This window comes from Pistacia vera, unplaced genomic scaffold (assembly GCF_008641045.1).
Source record: "Pistacia vera cultivar Batoury unplaced genomic scaffold, PisVer_v2 Contig246, whole genome shotgun sequence".
Taxonomy (NCBI): domain Eukaryota; kingdom Viridiplantae; phylum Streptophyta; class Magnoliopsida; order Sapindales; family Anacardiaceae; genus Pistacia; species Pistacia vera.
The window spans coordinates 1,289,775-1,307,017 of NW_022196053.1; the positions used below are offsets into that span (position 1 = coordinate 1,289,775).

The following is a 17,243-nucleotide window of genomic DNA, read 5'->3' on the forward strand; positions in this document are numbered from 1 at the left end:
TGTGGAGTGCACAGGACCAGCAATTTGTGACGCTGATGGAGTACCACCATGAGCAAATATTTGACCAGGATATTGTTGAGTCAATGAGGGACAACTATATGCTGAGTAATCATGATATCCAGCAATTGAATTATGAGCACTCTTTGGCAACATGGAGTTGGAAGCAAATAGAGCTTGAACAGGTTCATTTGGCCTTATAGGGAAAGAGGAACCAGGAGGTTTGTGACCTGTGTGCTCGTAATTAGAATTAGCTGCTGTGAACCCTTGATAATCATGATCAAAACGATAATAGCATTGCAGTACCGAATGCCCTGTCTTTCCAAACACTTGACAAACCAATCTTGGCTTAAAATAGCATTTACCTCGTCCTCTTCCTTTATTAAAGAAAGGTACACTCCCAGGAATAACATGTGAGGTAGGATTATAGGGAAAACTATTTTGTTCAGCAGTGAAAACTCCTGACATCTGATTCCCTACACTATACTGAGAGAGAATTGGAGATTCACTAAAATTAGTCTGAATTTGTTGAGGCATTACATGCTGAGACACAACACTAGGATAAGCTGCAGTTGGTTGAACTCCACTAGAGGGATAGTGTAAAGGCATTCCGGGTGAAGTCAAATTCAGACTTGAACCAGTTTCAAGGGGTTTTTGTCTAGAAGCCATTAAGGCAGAGGATAAATGCTCATGAAAATTCATCATTGCACCATGTTGTCTTTCTAAACGCATTTCATATTTATGCAAAAGGAACTCTGCTTCTTGAAGTGTCGCATGGCTACTATTTGACTGAAGATTTGCCACAACGGCATCATATTCTGGTCCAAGACCATCCAATATATACAGAAGCAGTTCTTCATCATCAATATTCACTTCGCTTGCAATTAATTCATCTCCTAATTCCTTCATTCTCAAAACATATTCATTTATACTCTGTGACTCTTTTTTAGTTGTCTGTAACAAGTTTCTCAAATACAAGGTTCTAGCTTTAGAGAAAGATTGAAAATGTAATTCCAAAGTGTTCCAAATTTCATACGCACTATGACATTTTCCTACCTGTCTAAACATTGACTCAGAGATGGAAGAAATCAGCCAACTCACTAAGAATTGGTCAGTCCGTTTCCACATATGGTACTTAGGGTTTGGCTTCTTAATCAAATCTTCACTTCCTACTGTTTTCTCAAATTTAAAGATTGAAGGACAAAGATTCTCACCAGTTACAAAACCATCCAATTCATGAGATATCAGTGCTGGTAGAACTTGTGAACGCCAGTAATTGTAATTTCTGTCAGTCAATTTCACAGTCAGCGTGGGAAGTGAAGGTTGAGCTGCTTGGGTCTGTGCGCTTGCATTACCAAACTACTCCATATCTGCTTTAGAGACGTTATCAGAAAATTCAGGATTCAGATTTGCCATTGACGTGTGTCTGAGGCTCTGATACCATGTAGATTTCAAGAAGAAAGCTCAAAGAAATGAACGAAAAATGCAGAGAAGAAACAGAGTAGTTGATATAACAAACTCTACGTTCTTTGGTAAAGTGCTTTCATTAACTGTTTGAATCTTGTGCAGACACACTTATAATGCTGATGGTGTCTAAAACGCACCGTTTACATAACTCATCATAGTTTACAAAATAACCCAAGTCATCTTTTCTATTCTTACAATTTCACCCCAAGTTTCTACAAACTAAACAAAGCATAAACTGTAATAGAAACCAAAACAGAGCATGCGAATACAGAAAACAGAAACTCCTTTTACGTCTGACACCTACACTTCATATCACAATATTTCCCCTCAAACTAAACACTCTTGAACCAACAGAAGACTCCTTTAAAGTCTAGCACCTACACTTCATATCACAATATTTCCCCTCAAACTAAACACTCTTGAACCAACAGAAGACTCCTTTAAAGTCTGGCACCTACACTTCATATCACAATATGTCAAAAGTGGGGATCACAACATTTGTCAATGTCTGGTGAAGTCTTGCATTTCCTAGTTTTTCCTTAATAATTCTATGAAGATGCTTTCCATCGTATTTTGGTCCTGCCAGAGCTTTGATCACCTTCCTAGCGTTTGTAAATAATGGAATACTGTTGTTTACGGAGAAAAAAATAAAAAATACAAAACGCTTGTGATTAACCATAAAACCTTAAACTCGATACTCAGAGCAAGACAATATAATTAATCGTTACCTAGGTTGGGGAAAGATTTTGGGACACTCATCTAAGTAGAAGTCCTTGATATCTTTGGCCGCAAATAGGGGTCGGTTTTTTTTTCATTTGGAGCAGTCAGCATGGCAGTCACAAGACCGCCTGTGCTTGTCCCTGCAATCACATCAAAATAATCCGCGATTCTTGCATCCTCACCGTCAAGCTTCTGCAAGCGCGATTAAATAATCAATAGTTAGTACGGTAAGGTAACCTTCAAATTAAATTACTTAATACAAACCTTCAAGACGATGCAACAGTTAAAAAACATAGTTTAGTATCATAGTTGACACGCCTTCTGAGATTGATATTGTTTGACATGCATGAGCGGTTCATGCATCAACGTGATTACGTGAATATTTGTGCTCTATATAGAAAGTGATTATTAAAAGCCATAGTTTCACTCGAAGGTAATAGTTTGCACATTTTACCTGAAGTTCAGACTCAAGGAAAGCAAGGATGGTTCCTGGGATAAGTCCTCTTATTCCACCCCCATCAATGCTAAGAACAGTGATTAGGTTTCCATAAGTTGGAGGTTCGAGGGCTGCATTTGTTTTTTCCATGAGAAATCAATTAAAATCAAGGTATAAACTAAACAGAGATGAGGAGAAAGGGGTTTTAAGAGACTTAAGAGAGAAACAATTGAGGTACAAGTCTTTAAGAGCCTTGGAGAGAATGATCAGTTCTATATGATGCCCTTTTGAATGCTCAATATTCGGAAACCATGCTAGGTATTTATAGACTCTTCATCCTACTCATTTCATAGAGCCCATCGTATCTTTGGATAAACGTGCTCCGAATTTGACTGACATATAATTCTTTTTTAATAAATGGACCGGTAACTTGTTCCTCTGTCATAAGAAAATTCCGGAGAAGTGCGAAGTAAATAGTACTCAAAGCGTGTCGCATGCTGCTCGTATGAATATATTGCATAGTATCAGTAAATGTGAGAATTGTAGTTGAGACTCCTGACTTGCAGAGAATTGTAGGTAGGAATGTGACAATATAACTAGGGTCGCTAGATCATAAAGGGAATTGCTGTTTTTTCAACTTTTTATCATTATCCCCATCAAATGGCTTTGTTTATATGTTTATTTATAAAATGCAGCATCCTTCGAAAATTAGCGGCAAGAAAACTAATCTTTTATCTATTTAATACCTTAATTTTTATTCGTAAAAGGCAGCACGTCAAATATAAGAAAAACATAAATCATATTAAATTTAAAAGTCAATTAAGGCGAAGATTACTTACGAAAACTTCGTATGTGTCAACTGCTTTAATTTTAATTAAAAAAAAAATTGTGTGAAAAAATTCCATTTATGCAACCAACTAACTATGCCAGGACATAACTTCAACAAGATGAAAATTCACTAATTAATATATTCTACGTGAAAAAACTAAGGGCTAAAGAGAAAAAAAAAAAAAAAGTCCTATTCCGGACCTGTGACTCTCTAACAGTTTTAGAAAACCCTAGATGATTGGTAGTTCCTAATAATTAATTCTTGTTATTCTTCTGCCAGAAAGGAGAGAAGAAAACGAAATCGATGGTCAGTTTTAAGTGTACGGTTTCACTTTTGGGTGGCTTTACGGCAAAATTCATGGTATCTTGGCTAATGGTTATACCATACTATAGGGGGGGAACAAGATATTGCTGCTACAGTGCTTTCTCTGTTTCTCTCTTATTTCTTTGCTTGATTTATTTGTCGCTGTTCCTCCATTTCTTTAATTTGTTCTAAAGTTGCTCGATTGGAGATTGATTGAGAAATAGGATCTGTAAGTCATCAGAACCACAAAGGATTGAATCTCACCAACGCTAAAAGATGAATGAAAAAGTAAATAAAATTATTGAAACCAAACTTGCAGTTATAGCTGCGAATACCTTTATCCAGCATTTTCTATATATCTGACAGTGTAGTACTATAATTGACATCAGGGAGCACTATTTGATTTTTAATTCCTTTAGAAAACCTGTCTACATATTTTCCCATCTTCATAAAAATAAATTATCTTGCTAATCATGTTCAACTAATTGTTCAAACAACTATTTAGCGTACAGAACATCAAGAGCAGAAGTTAATCATATATAAAAACTATGGATCGATACTTCTTTGATTCCTTTGGGTAATAAATGGGTACGTTTTGTACAAGGCCGTGGCCAATAGAACGTTTCTTATTATAAAACTATATATGACGATAATTTTTCCCATTTTCAACTGTTGATGATTAAAGAAAGCCAGTACGGAAGTTGGTAGCATCTGCATCTTTGATTAACCTTATCCTAGGAAGTGACGACTTAAGCATCACGACTGATGCTTGTGAGACTTACACAGTTGACGGAATAAACAAATTCAATATAATCTCACAGAAATCAAGTTAAACGTTTGTTTTATTTTGTTCGAATAAAAATTGGGCAAAGTCGAATAAAATATATCGTGGCAGCCCTAAGTAAATACGGGACAGAGGGAACCGAGATTAGCACAACTATGTGGCAGCTCTTGAAGTAAAGTAAACAGGGCGGCTCAAACTTTTGAATCAAAGTCGGACCAGAAGATTGCTATGTGTGCAATGCATGCAATTCACATGGTTAAACATCAGCAGTCAAGTATTCTAATCAAGATTAATGTCCTCCAGATGATGACCCTTATCTGTATACATCGGCAGTGTTTCATCAATTCTATAATATGAAGAGAAAATAATTAAGGGTTTCATCAAAAGAAAACAATTATTTCTGCTTTCTTATTTACTCAAGTATTTTTGAAACCCGGGGGCATTAGCTTCTAATGAATCAAAGCTATACTATTAATAATAAGATATATGATTCAATTATACAAGTACATGTTTTGAAGAAGATTATTTACATTACTAATAGGGCATGTCCTGAGATAGGATGACTAATTTTTTTATGACCTCTTTATATATTCTTTCCTCCTCTAATGGTACTACTTACCCCCCCCCCCCCCCCCCCCCCCCCCCCCCCAAAAAAAAAAAAAGAAAAAAAGAAAAACGATCCAGCTTCTCCACTTCTTATGTCATGTATGAGAAGCGTGTTGTTAACTTAGTTTTTCTCAGTTAGACAAATTATAGAATATAATTAAAATGATCAGCCACTACCTTAACTATATCGAACTCAAGGCATCATCACGATTTACGTGTAGTATTAAGAGGGGATCGATACGTACACGTAACACCCGCCACCAAACCGTACGGCTAACTCCTGACCTCAACTCAAATCAAAATCAAACAGATAAATTATTTCTGCTTGAATTTATATATATGGTTAAATCTTCTTTTGCTTTTAGAAAATAATCTCCTTGTTCTATCACCAGGTCTATTAGATTATTTCTTGCATTTTGTTAATGCTTTGTATAACAACAAATACATGAATAATATTTCAAGTGATAGGAAAGACATAAAATTTTGTGCTTTAAAACTGTAATGTTCCATAATATGGTTTGACCTTCTTTCCGGATGGAAATCATTAGTCATATTAACCTAAGATCAACCCAAGTATTTTTGGCTTCATATTCTTTCTTCGGAAGAAATTCTAATGGTACTACTTATCCCCCCAAAAAAAAAAATGCCAACATATGAGAAGCGTGTTGTTAACTTAGTTTTTCTCAGTTAGACAAATTAATTGCCTTATTAATTTCACATGGAAACTCCAAAATCACCCCCACCCCTACAGCCTCCAATTTATGGAAACCTGATAACTGTTCTCAGCATTGATGGAGGTGGAATTAGAGGGGTTATCCCGGCAACTATCCTTGCCTTCTTAGAGTCCGAGCTTCAGCTAAAAATGCTCTACAGGTGAAACTTTTATAATTTTATTTATTTATTTTTTAATATTAACTAGAAAATGCTTTGTTATAAACAGAAACTGGATGGTGAGGAAGCAAGACTTGCGGACTACTTTGACGTGATTGCTGGAACTAGCACAGGTGGCCTCGTAACCGCCACGCTAACAGCCCCAAATGAACAAAACCGTCCTTTGTTTGCTGCCAAAGATATCAAGGACTTCTATCTAAACCATTGCCCCAAAATCTTCCCCCAACAGAGGTATCATCGTGAACTTAAATATGAATAAAGAAAGGAAATGATGCAAGTCATCGATAGTTTGTACATCAATGACTTATTTTCTCATCATACTTACTAAAGAGGTATTTACTACTTTTGTACTATGTTTTCTATAATAATCAGTATTAGCATATATACCTAATTTTTGGTCATGATACAAGTAAACCTAAAATCATTACTAATTTTTGTACATATATTTGTTTATATCCAGATTTCCAGAAATTCTCTCCAAGGAAAAGTGAACTCGTGACCTAAAATCACCGCATGGAAGGGTGACAAATTTAAAGTAAACAATATTATTGTTCAACTAGTTATATCATTTTTTTTTTAATTAGTCAAATAAACTCGAGTTATTGTTTATTCTATTTAGCATAAAAATTCAAACGAGAAGGTCTATGTAATTTATTCATTCTTTTGTTAATCAATTTGAATACATAATGTTATAGTGCAAAGTTCATAAAAGTATATGTTGTTATATCATGAGATACCGGTATCTAATTATTGTAAATTGTTAAACCCCTTTAATTTCTTTCTTTTATATATATATAGGCCATGCTCGGGCCAACGCAAGGACATAGCTCAATCTAGAATGAGTTCAGCAACAATAATTGATTAGCCCAACATAAGCTCATCAAAGCTTGACCCAGCACAAGCTAGTCGCGGACAATTCAAGAAATTATTCAATCAACCTCTAGATTATTTCAAATCTTAGATATTACGGGAATGATTAGATCAACCGTGATCACTGCGCAATCACAATGCCCAAACGCGATAATATTGGAATTGCTATTCAGATTAATTGCAATCCTCTTAATTTCGCTCTTTAATTTCTTTGTATCAATCTTGTATATAAACCCGCTCAAACGATGAGGAAGAGGTTACGAATTCCACACAGGAACTATATTATAAGCTCTCACAGCAAATACAAAAACAGTGGACGTAGACTTCGGAGTTTAACCTCGCCGAACCACTTTGAAATTCTCATTGTCTTTATTTTATTGCATTCGTTTACATACATTGTTGATTATTCTTAATCATGTACACATTAATTCTGATCCTGGCAAGGTCGATCGGATTTCGTTGGTTGGTACAGATTTCTATAACAACATTTTGGTGCTAGAATGGGGGCCTTCCGCCAATATCTTGAAGATTCTAGCAAATGTTCACCGCAATTTACTTGTCCTAGGATCAAAATGGTGTTCACCAGATCAAGAACTATCACCGAAAATCACGAGAACGTGGAAACCACCCATCAGGAGATGCAACAGCAGAACACTAGGCATCGACCACCCATGCCGCTAGCTCAGCACATCGCAAACAACTAAGGGGTCGAGACATCAGACCCCGAGAATGGTCAATTGATAGAAATGATCAGGACAATGGTTGCATAGGTGGTGCAACAGAACGTGGCAGAGCTGAGGAACCAACAACCAATTGCCCAGAACCTTGACCAGCCGCGTTTCACCAACACCACCCCAACAGGTATGAATTCTACAGGTGGACAGTTCGCTTTGTCATCGCTAAGGGGCGATCAACACCTCCAGCCTTGCAGGCAACACTCTACACACGAGCATGAGTCCTGGGAGGCGATAAGAGAAGTAGCCACTGAGGGAAAGCGTAGGTGATAGACATAATCGAGAACCTCGATGATATCCCTAGCGTTAGCGTTCCGGTTTTAACCCATGCCTAAGACCAGATCGATCTTCATAGACCCACGAAGCGAGCCATGTGTAACAATCCGGCAATCCTTCTAGTTATTGTTAGGAAATGATCTAACCCATGGCAACGGAAAACCAAAAGTAAAACGGCGATCAATTTTATTTTAAGCGAAGATCAAGACACAAATATTACAGATCATATGTTAAATCAAATGTTATGTAGTAATATGAACAATTAGAGTAAAAATAAGAGTTCATACGCACGTTTGGAGGCTCTTTCGAACTTGTCTCTGACTTGGTTCTCTACCGATTCAAAGTAGAATCAAACCAGTGATAGTCCACACGAAGATAATCCCAACAGCTAAAGAGGGATTTGCAAGATCTTCTTTAGCCTAGCAAATCCCTCTTTAGCCTCAAGAATCAAAAACAAGAATCAAATGAATTTGATTCATACAAAGTAAAGTGGTGTGGGGTAAAGAGTGGGCTGAAGCTTTTCGATGAATATGATATAAAATGACTTAAATGAAAAGTATTCTTTAATTCATAGAACACATGCACTTATATAGTGCATGCGAAACCCTATTCCACTTAGGAATAGGCTTAGGCACCAACCCAAATAGCCCCTATGTCCAAACATCCCCATTTAGATATTTTAATTTTAATTATTATTATTTCAATTAAATTCATTTAATAAACATAAAATATATTAACATTTAACAATAACAATAACAATAATTCATTTAAATATACGCGTATACATATTTAAATATAATCTCTCTTATTTAATTTTAATATCAAATTAAATAAAGGCAACAACCTCAGCAAATTTAATTACACTGTGAGATTACCAAAATAGCATTTTGCCTAAAAAGATGAAAACACCCTTCTCACAAACTGATTCTTAAATTATCTTCTATGTGTGTAACCTGTAGGCTCCTCATCATACTGGCAGTGTGTAATATCTCGATCAACACCAATTAATCGTCTCACTACACACAGACCAAGATTTGCCCCTAACAAGGCATCATGGCCACCCGATAGATTCGGGTTCAGCGAAGGAGCTACCTGTCAACAATATGGTTACCGTACAATAAAATCCTTTCATCATCTGTTATCTCATTGAGACCATGGCATAGAAATAGTGTCAACCTCGGTTACTCTCGATATATTTATATTCAGTCACCAAACCAATGACTAGAATAATGAATTGGATTGAGCAACAATTCAATCCTATTGTGATCATAGATTTACTATCATTGTCATTAACTGAATTGCGCCGTGAGATAATTTCTTCTATACCCAGGAGTGATGAATCCTCTGTCGATCCATCATAGTCTTGATACACTCCTCGATGCAGCCAATCACTAATGTATTAACAACTCTGAATAGAACTGCATTAGGGTAGTGTCAAACTACACCAATCGGTGCACAAAGAGCTTCGGTAATCTCAAGTCTAAGGATCACATATATCACCATTTGTTAGAGGATTTGTTCTATAGACATTGGGGTTACCATCCATATGGAATCCTCTGAAGGGTCAGTCTAGTGAACTTGCCTATGGCAAGCACTCATGTGTTACACCAAGTTTTCACCAAACAACTTTGACAAGTGAGATCAGTCACTATCTTTTGGCAATATATACTTGGCATCAATTCTAGAATCCGCTACAGTACACCAATTCGAGCTCTTCTATCTCACTGCAGCTACATTGAGGCAAAATATACAATCCCAAATTGCATGCGAACTATAATCATCTTTATCTATTTGAAAATAACATCACAGTATCCTCTTACAATGAGCTCATCTTCCCCTCCATAATCCAAGAACATATGCTTAAGCATTTTCAAGTACTTAAGGATGTCCATTGACACTCATCCAGTGTCACTCACTTGGATCTGATTGATATCTTCTACTAGTGTTGAATACACATAAGACATCAATCTAAGTACATAACATATTGCTCACTTAGATCCTATTGATATCTTTTACAAGTGTTTAATGCACATGAGATATCATTCTGAGCATGCAAACATAGCATCGCTCACTTGGATCTGATTGATATCCCCTACAAGTGCTTGGTGCACATGAGACATCAATCCGAGCATACAACATGGCATTGCTCACTTTAGTCTGATTGATATCACTACAAGTGCTTAATGCACATTAGATATCAATCTGAGCATACAAGATGGATCACTTGCTAAAGCATGTGAGATCCTCTTTATTCTATTTCTCTCATCGTGTGGTTAAAAACACATTCATAGAGAGATAGACACCATGTGTGGTTAAAAACACTTTTCTCTCACTAGTACTTCTTAGAAAAATTCATTTTCTAGGAAGACACCAGTACGACCAACAAAAATTTTGCGCTGTTCTGGATGATAGAAATAGTATCATTTGGTCTTCTCAAGATATCCCATGAATATACATATATAGGATTTCAGGCACAACTTGTTCGAAGTTAATTTCTAGACATAAGCTTTGCAAACCCAAATCCTTAGATAAGACAAGTTGGGCCTTTGCCCACTCCATTGATCATATGGAGTCTTATCTACAGACCCTGACGGCACACAGTTTGGTACGTGAGTTGTAGTCTCTAGGGCACAACCCTAGAAATATGTGGACAAATAATAGAAACTCATCAAGGATCTAACCATATCAAGTTAGCTCCTAATCCCCTCTTTTAGATACGCCATTATGCTGGGGTGTACACGAAGATGTAGTTTTAATACTATCCCACATTCCTTTAGGTATGTTCAGCTCAACTTTCCACAGTTGGCATAGTTGTCATTTTGAGATTATCCTTATTGTCTATCTTAAGAACATATTATTATGAAACAATTCCATAAAAAATATTATTTACATTGAAGGATAATAATCCATTAGTAAAGTAATATTCTCATTTGTCATAAGTGGACACATAAATATAATTTCTAGAAACTAAAGAAAGATCACAATAATCCACAAGTTCTGAGAAACAAGCCCATCGGCAAAATCAGATGATAAGATCCTACAACAAATGCAGCACCACATTCTTCAATTCCAACTGGTAGGTCCACCTCTCCTTTGACTAGCAATCTACTTTGTCGTAGTCCCTACACGTCACTCAAATGTGAGTATCACATCTTGTGTCAATAACCCAAGATGTTAATGGGAAAAGTTAATCTCAAGAACGTACCTGGCGAAGAAGTAACACTCTTTTTCCCTTTTGCTAGGAAGGTCTTGCAATGTTTCCTCTGGTGGCTGAGATTCCCACAGTGAGGACAAACGCCTTTCCTTTCTACAATAGTTCTTTCCAATGACTTATGAGCCCTTGCCTTCTCACTTGAGCTGGCTTCAACCAATGTCAACGTTTTTGACATTTTCACGCCTCACTTTGTAGCCTTCAACATATGTAGAAGCTCGGAAAGGGTGTTCTTCTTATCATCCTTAATGAAGTCATAGACAAATTAAGAATAAGAACTTGGCAAAGACTATAATATGAGGTCTATCGCTAAACCCTCATTAAGTTCACATCCCAAAATCTCAAGCTTGTTCATATACTCGGTCAATTTGAGCATATGATCGCCGATTTTGGTACCCTTTCCATCTTGCATCTGAATAGAGACCGAGACACCATATGCTTCTCATTTCTTTGAAGAAAATGAAGAATAGAAACTAAATCCATTTTTTGGCACTGTTGTTGCTGTAATGGTGTCATTGATGCAAGCACAATGTATCTAGTTATTTCTACTTTCGCATCATGTGTATGCTTCACATATACATACCCAGTCTCATGGATAGAACTATTAGCAAGCTCTGGTGATAAAGCTTGCTCAATGGTGTATAATCTATTGCTTGACTGAAGTATATCGTTTATACTTCTATTCCAGTCAACGAAATTCTCACTATTCCATTTCTCTCCCAATTTGATGATTTGTCGCAGTGACATTGGGATCATTTTGCTCAATTTTAAGTGAATCTACAAGTGCAGAATAAGTAACCGTTATTACAATGTTTATTTTATTTAATAAAGCCTTTTATTAAACAAATGCTCCCACTATTTTTCTCCAGTCAATAGCCATCACCATTAACTAGGGAAAGCCTATTGGCTTTCCTAGTGGACTGAGATTCGATCTAGCCCATTTAAACCTTCGCTTTGATGAACAAGCGAAAATGGGTTGATTAGGTGGACTAACAAACTTAATCCACACCAGTTGATAGCTCCCACTATCAACCTCAAATGTGAAAAAGCCAGCAAGCCAATCACACAATCCAATGGCCTAGCCATCGTCCTCAAGTGTGATTCTCAATATCAGTAGAGTGGACACTATATGTCGCCATGTACACTCAATGACTGTACTTCTCTACTTTGCCTATGACTCGTTTATCAATCTTCGCTTTGGCGAACAAACAAAACAGTCATTTTAAGTTAACCCATTACCATTAAGGAAAACTCCAATGAATTTTAACCTCCCATTGGTAGAAGTGTGCCATTCACTTTGGCGAACAAGGTTCTAACAAATAGTGGTTTGATTAAAACCATGGTGATGGAAGGCATACTTAACTTAATATACTTTAATTGAGGGTTTTATTTAATGTCTCATCAGATTATTATATTTGTTAGAATGACATTGTTTGACATACTATTGAACATTCAACCTTAGTATGCATTCTAAACAAAATATTAAACATATTGGTACATGGCCCACCTAAAACCGATTTCCTCAAGCTTAGAGGAATTAGTAGGTCACCTAGGGACCCTGCAATAAAATCTTGAGTCTTCAAGTATGATTGTCTCTTCCTTGATCCGTCTTCAAGTACATTACAAAAGCATCATTCTAAATTTACAGTGAAAATAATTATACAAATATCTTTACATCAATAAATTTAGAAACCTCGATTTACATTCAAGGGAAATAAGATGAGAAAAGAATGTACATCTAGAAGGGGAGAAAGGCAGGACACGCAGACCCTATTTAAAAATTACAACCATACATACCCAAAAATTTTAAAACATTCACCATAGGTCTAAGTCTCAAGTACCGGGCACAATGCAATATTCAACTAGTACATTGCATTCATTCAAAAACAATCAATTTTTGAATTGGGTGGGTGAATTATTAATTACCCTTTGACAATTTGCAGATCTCCATTTGACCAAAAGTTCTAAAACTTTTCACTTTGGCCCTAGCGCACTCGAAAGTACACTCGCTGCAATGATGGGTTATATTGCTGCGACATACATTGGTCATCGTCACGCACGCGTCAATGTGCGATCGTCGCAGCAATGTGTTATATTGTTGCGGCGAGCGCGCATTTCGATAGTCCTCACGTTGGACTACGATTGTCGTCAATCTCATAATCTGATCTAAACAAAAATCCAATTCCCAATTCACCAATCTTGCAGATCATCAACAGATTAATTAATCAAGTATATTGAATCAACTGATTTCTCAAAACATGCTCTCTGAGCAAAATTTAGACAGATTTAAAAAATCAACATGTTATCAAATAAACATTATACTGTAAATCTGGCACCCTAGGCTCTGATACCACTGTTAGGAAATGATCTAACCCATGGCAACGGAAAAACAAAAATAAAACAGCGATCAATTCCATTTTAAGCCAAGATTAAGATACAAATATTACAGATAATATGTTAAATCAAACATTCTGTAGTAATATGAACAACTAGAGTAAAGATAAGAGTTCATACGCATGTTTGGAGACTCCTTCGAACTTGTCTCTGATTGGGTTTGCTACCGATTCAAAGTAGAATTGAACCAGCGGTAGTCCACATGAAGATAACCCGAAGAGCTAAGAGGGATTTGCTAGATCCTCTTTAGCCTCAAGAATCAAGAACAAGAATCAAATGAATTTGATTCATTCAAAGTAAAGTGGCATGGGATAAAGAGTGGGCTGAAGCTTTTCAATGAATATGATATAAAATGACTTAAAATGAAAAGTATTCTTTAATTCATAGAACACATGCACTTATATAGTGCATGTGAGCATGTGAAACCCTATTCCACTTAGGTATAGGCTTAGGCACCAACGCAAACAACCCCTATGTCCAAACAGCCCCATTTACATATTTTAATTTTAATTATTATTATTTCAATTAAATTCAATTAATATACATAAAATATATTAACATTTAACAATAACAATAATTCATTTAAATATACACGTATACATATTTAAATATAATCTCACTTATTTAATTTTAATATCAAATTAAATAAAGGCAACAACCTCAGCAAATTTAATTGCACTGTGAGATTACCAAAATACCCTTTTGCCTAAAAAGACAAAAACACCCTTCTCACAAACTGATTCTTAAATTATCTTCTATGTGTGTGACCTGTAGGCTCCTCATCATACTAGCAGTGTGTAATATCTCAACACAAATTAATCGTCTCACTACACATGGACCAAGATTTGCCCCTAACAAGGCATCATGGCCACCTGATAGATTCGGATTCAGCGAAGTAGCTACCTGTCAACGATATGGTTACCGTACAATAAAATCCTTTCATCATCTGTTATCTCATTGAGACCATGGCATAGAAATAGTGTCAACCTAAGTTACTCTCGATATATTTATATTCAGTTACTAAACCAATGACCAGAATAATGAATTGGATTGAGCAACAACTCAATTCCACTGTGATCACAAATTTACTGTCATTGTCATTAACTGAATTGCACCGTGAGATATCTTTTTCCATACTTGGGAGTGATGAATCCTCTGTCGATCCACCATAATCTTGATACACTCCTCGATGTAGCCAATCACTACTGTATTGATAGCTCTGAATAGAACTGAGTTGGGCTAGTGTCAAACTACACCAATCGGTGCGCAAGGCGCTTAGGTGCTCTCAAGTCTAAGGATTACATGCACCACCATTCGTTAGAAGATTTGTTCTATAGACACTGGGGTTACCATCCATATGAAATCATCTGGTGGGTCAATCTAGTGAACTTGCCTATAGTAAGCACCCATGTGTTGCATCAAGTTGTCACCAAACAACCTTGACAAGTGAGATCAGTCACTGCCTTTGGACAAGGTCGTTCAACACTATGATAACCTTACCGTATTATTTGTGCCCTTGGTCAAATCAATACTGGGGCTACGAATGTTTCTAGAATGGCCACCATATGTGCTCATAAGGTTCTCACTATCGAGATTTGAAACACTTGATACCTTCGTTACAGTTTTACCATTATAAGGACATATATCAATACATACAACTATGTTTTACATGATATAGTAGATAATGCCTTTTATTGATTAATAAATATTATCACAAAGAGTCAATTCCATAATAATTGATTGGCTGTAGGGCACCTACTCCAATAGTTATGACCGATGTCGGGAGCAACGTACTTACGAGCATGATAGCACCTACCAACCCAACCATCATGACTAGAGATGGGCGTTTGCCTCGGCCCTGTGGGGATCCGACCCGACCCAGCCTGAATGAGGCGGGGAATCCCTGAAAAATTCGGGGATAGGGCCGAGGATGGTCCTCAGAAAAATCCCAACACCCAGGGATGGGGATAGTGCGATCCCCACCCCGCCTCGCTTTTTGGATAATTTTATGTATGTTTTTGTTCTCTTTCCGAGATTATATATAAAGTTAGAGTTTAAATCATAGCTTTAAGTAATATATCTAAATTTATGATATTTACTTTATAACACTTTCTAATGTTTGTATTAAATTTATAGAAAAATAATTTAAACGAGGGAGTCAAATAATTAAATATATTTATTATTACTTTGTGAATTTCACAAAATAATAATATATGGCCCAAAAGTAAATTTGATTAGATTATTACAATTTACCAAACCAATATATTATGAGGTTTATGTCGCAATGGATGATTTGAGTATATTATGAGGTTTATGTCTCAGCCTGAAGAATGTTTATATTTTATTGCTTTGAAATCCATGAGCATGTTCCAATTTTTGCCAAGAAATTGTTCTTATTCACCATATTCATATCAATTCTCAGCGAAATTTTCTTTTAGGTATTTATTTTATGAATTTTAAGAGATGAAACTATTTCAGTGGCACATTACAATGCCTCGGCAACATAAAGCATTAGAAAGTGGAATATGAATTCCTCTATTTAATACTATATAGAAAAGGTGTCACTAACTTAGTAACAATTAAATTAGTTTATGTTGGTAGTTATGTATTGCTTTTTAAATCTTAATTTAAAATTTACAAGAATTAACTACTGAAATTAAGTAGTTAATTGTCAAATATAATACCTGCCAATGTGCTAGTTTCTCACAATTAAAATAATTTAATATTATTCTCGTGAAAACATGCATAAAGTTTTGATCTACACGGGGCAAAAATCCCTGTCAAGGGGATAAATCCTTGCCAGGGGAATTCCTTGCGAAGCCCCATTCATCGGGCCGGGATGGGAATGGGAGTGATTCCATCCCCATGGGTCGAGGACGGTCATGAGAAAAATCCTTGCCTACAGCAGGGACGGGCCGGGGATGGTCATGGAAGTGGATAACGGGGATGGGGATAGGGAATGGGGTCCTCGGCCTATACCCATCCGTAATCATGACTTGTCCTCGCACATCAACGTGCACACCGAAGGAGCTTCACAAGCAATAGAATTGTGAACTCATTTGCTCAAGGTACAGCTTAACAGAGTCAACCAGGGCAACCAAAGTGAAGATTTAGATCATATGCAAAGGATGCTCGACGATCTAAAAGCTCGCCAGAACAACTTGGCGGAGGAAATAGTAAGTTTCCCCTTTACGGAATAAGTTTGCCAAGCCCTGCTCCCACAAAGGTTCAGGGTAACAGAGAGCAAGTTTGATGGGAAAGGAGACCCTAGAGATCACCTATGACCTGATGGAGCTACACCAGGTCAGTGATTTAGCAAAATGCCGGTGCTTCGTAGTCACATTGGTTGGGGATGCGAATAGGTGGTACAAGCGGCTTAAAGCGAACTCCATCAAATCTTGGCAACAATTCTCTACACTATTTCTACAACAATTCTAGGCGAGGAGATAGTTCATAATGCCGCTCAGCTACTTGAGCAACATTCGCCAAGAGCGGGACGAATCACTAACCTCGTATTTAATGAGGTTCTAGAACGAGTAGACAAAGGTCGTTGATACCCTTGAAGAATCCATTCGGACCCTACTAATCGTAGGGATCAGACCTAACACAGAGCTGTGGAAAGAACTCCAGAGTGAAGATCATGTGAGCCTGGCCAAATTCTATCAAATGACTACGAAGCACCAACGAGTAGAAAGCTCGTTGCAGCACTAGCTAGAAGCTCGATG

At 36.7% G+C, this 17,243-nt stretch overlaps 1 protein-coding gene and 1 pseudogene; one reads left to right on the forward strand and one right to left on the reverse strand.

Annotated features, from left to right (window-relative positions):
- The window catches only part of LOC116131947, a 39,307-nt pseudogene extending 36,428 nt beyond the window's left edge, over window positions 1-2,879 (reverse strand).
- Window positions 1-17,243, forward strand: part of LOC116131946 (patatin-like protein 2) — a 101,519-nt gene that overhangs the window by 68,239 nt on the left and 16,037 nt on the right.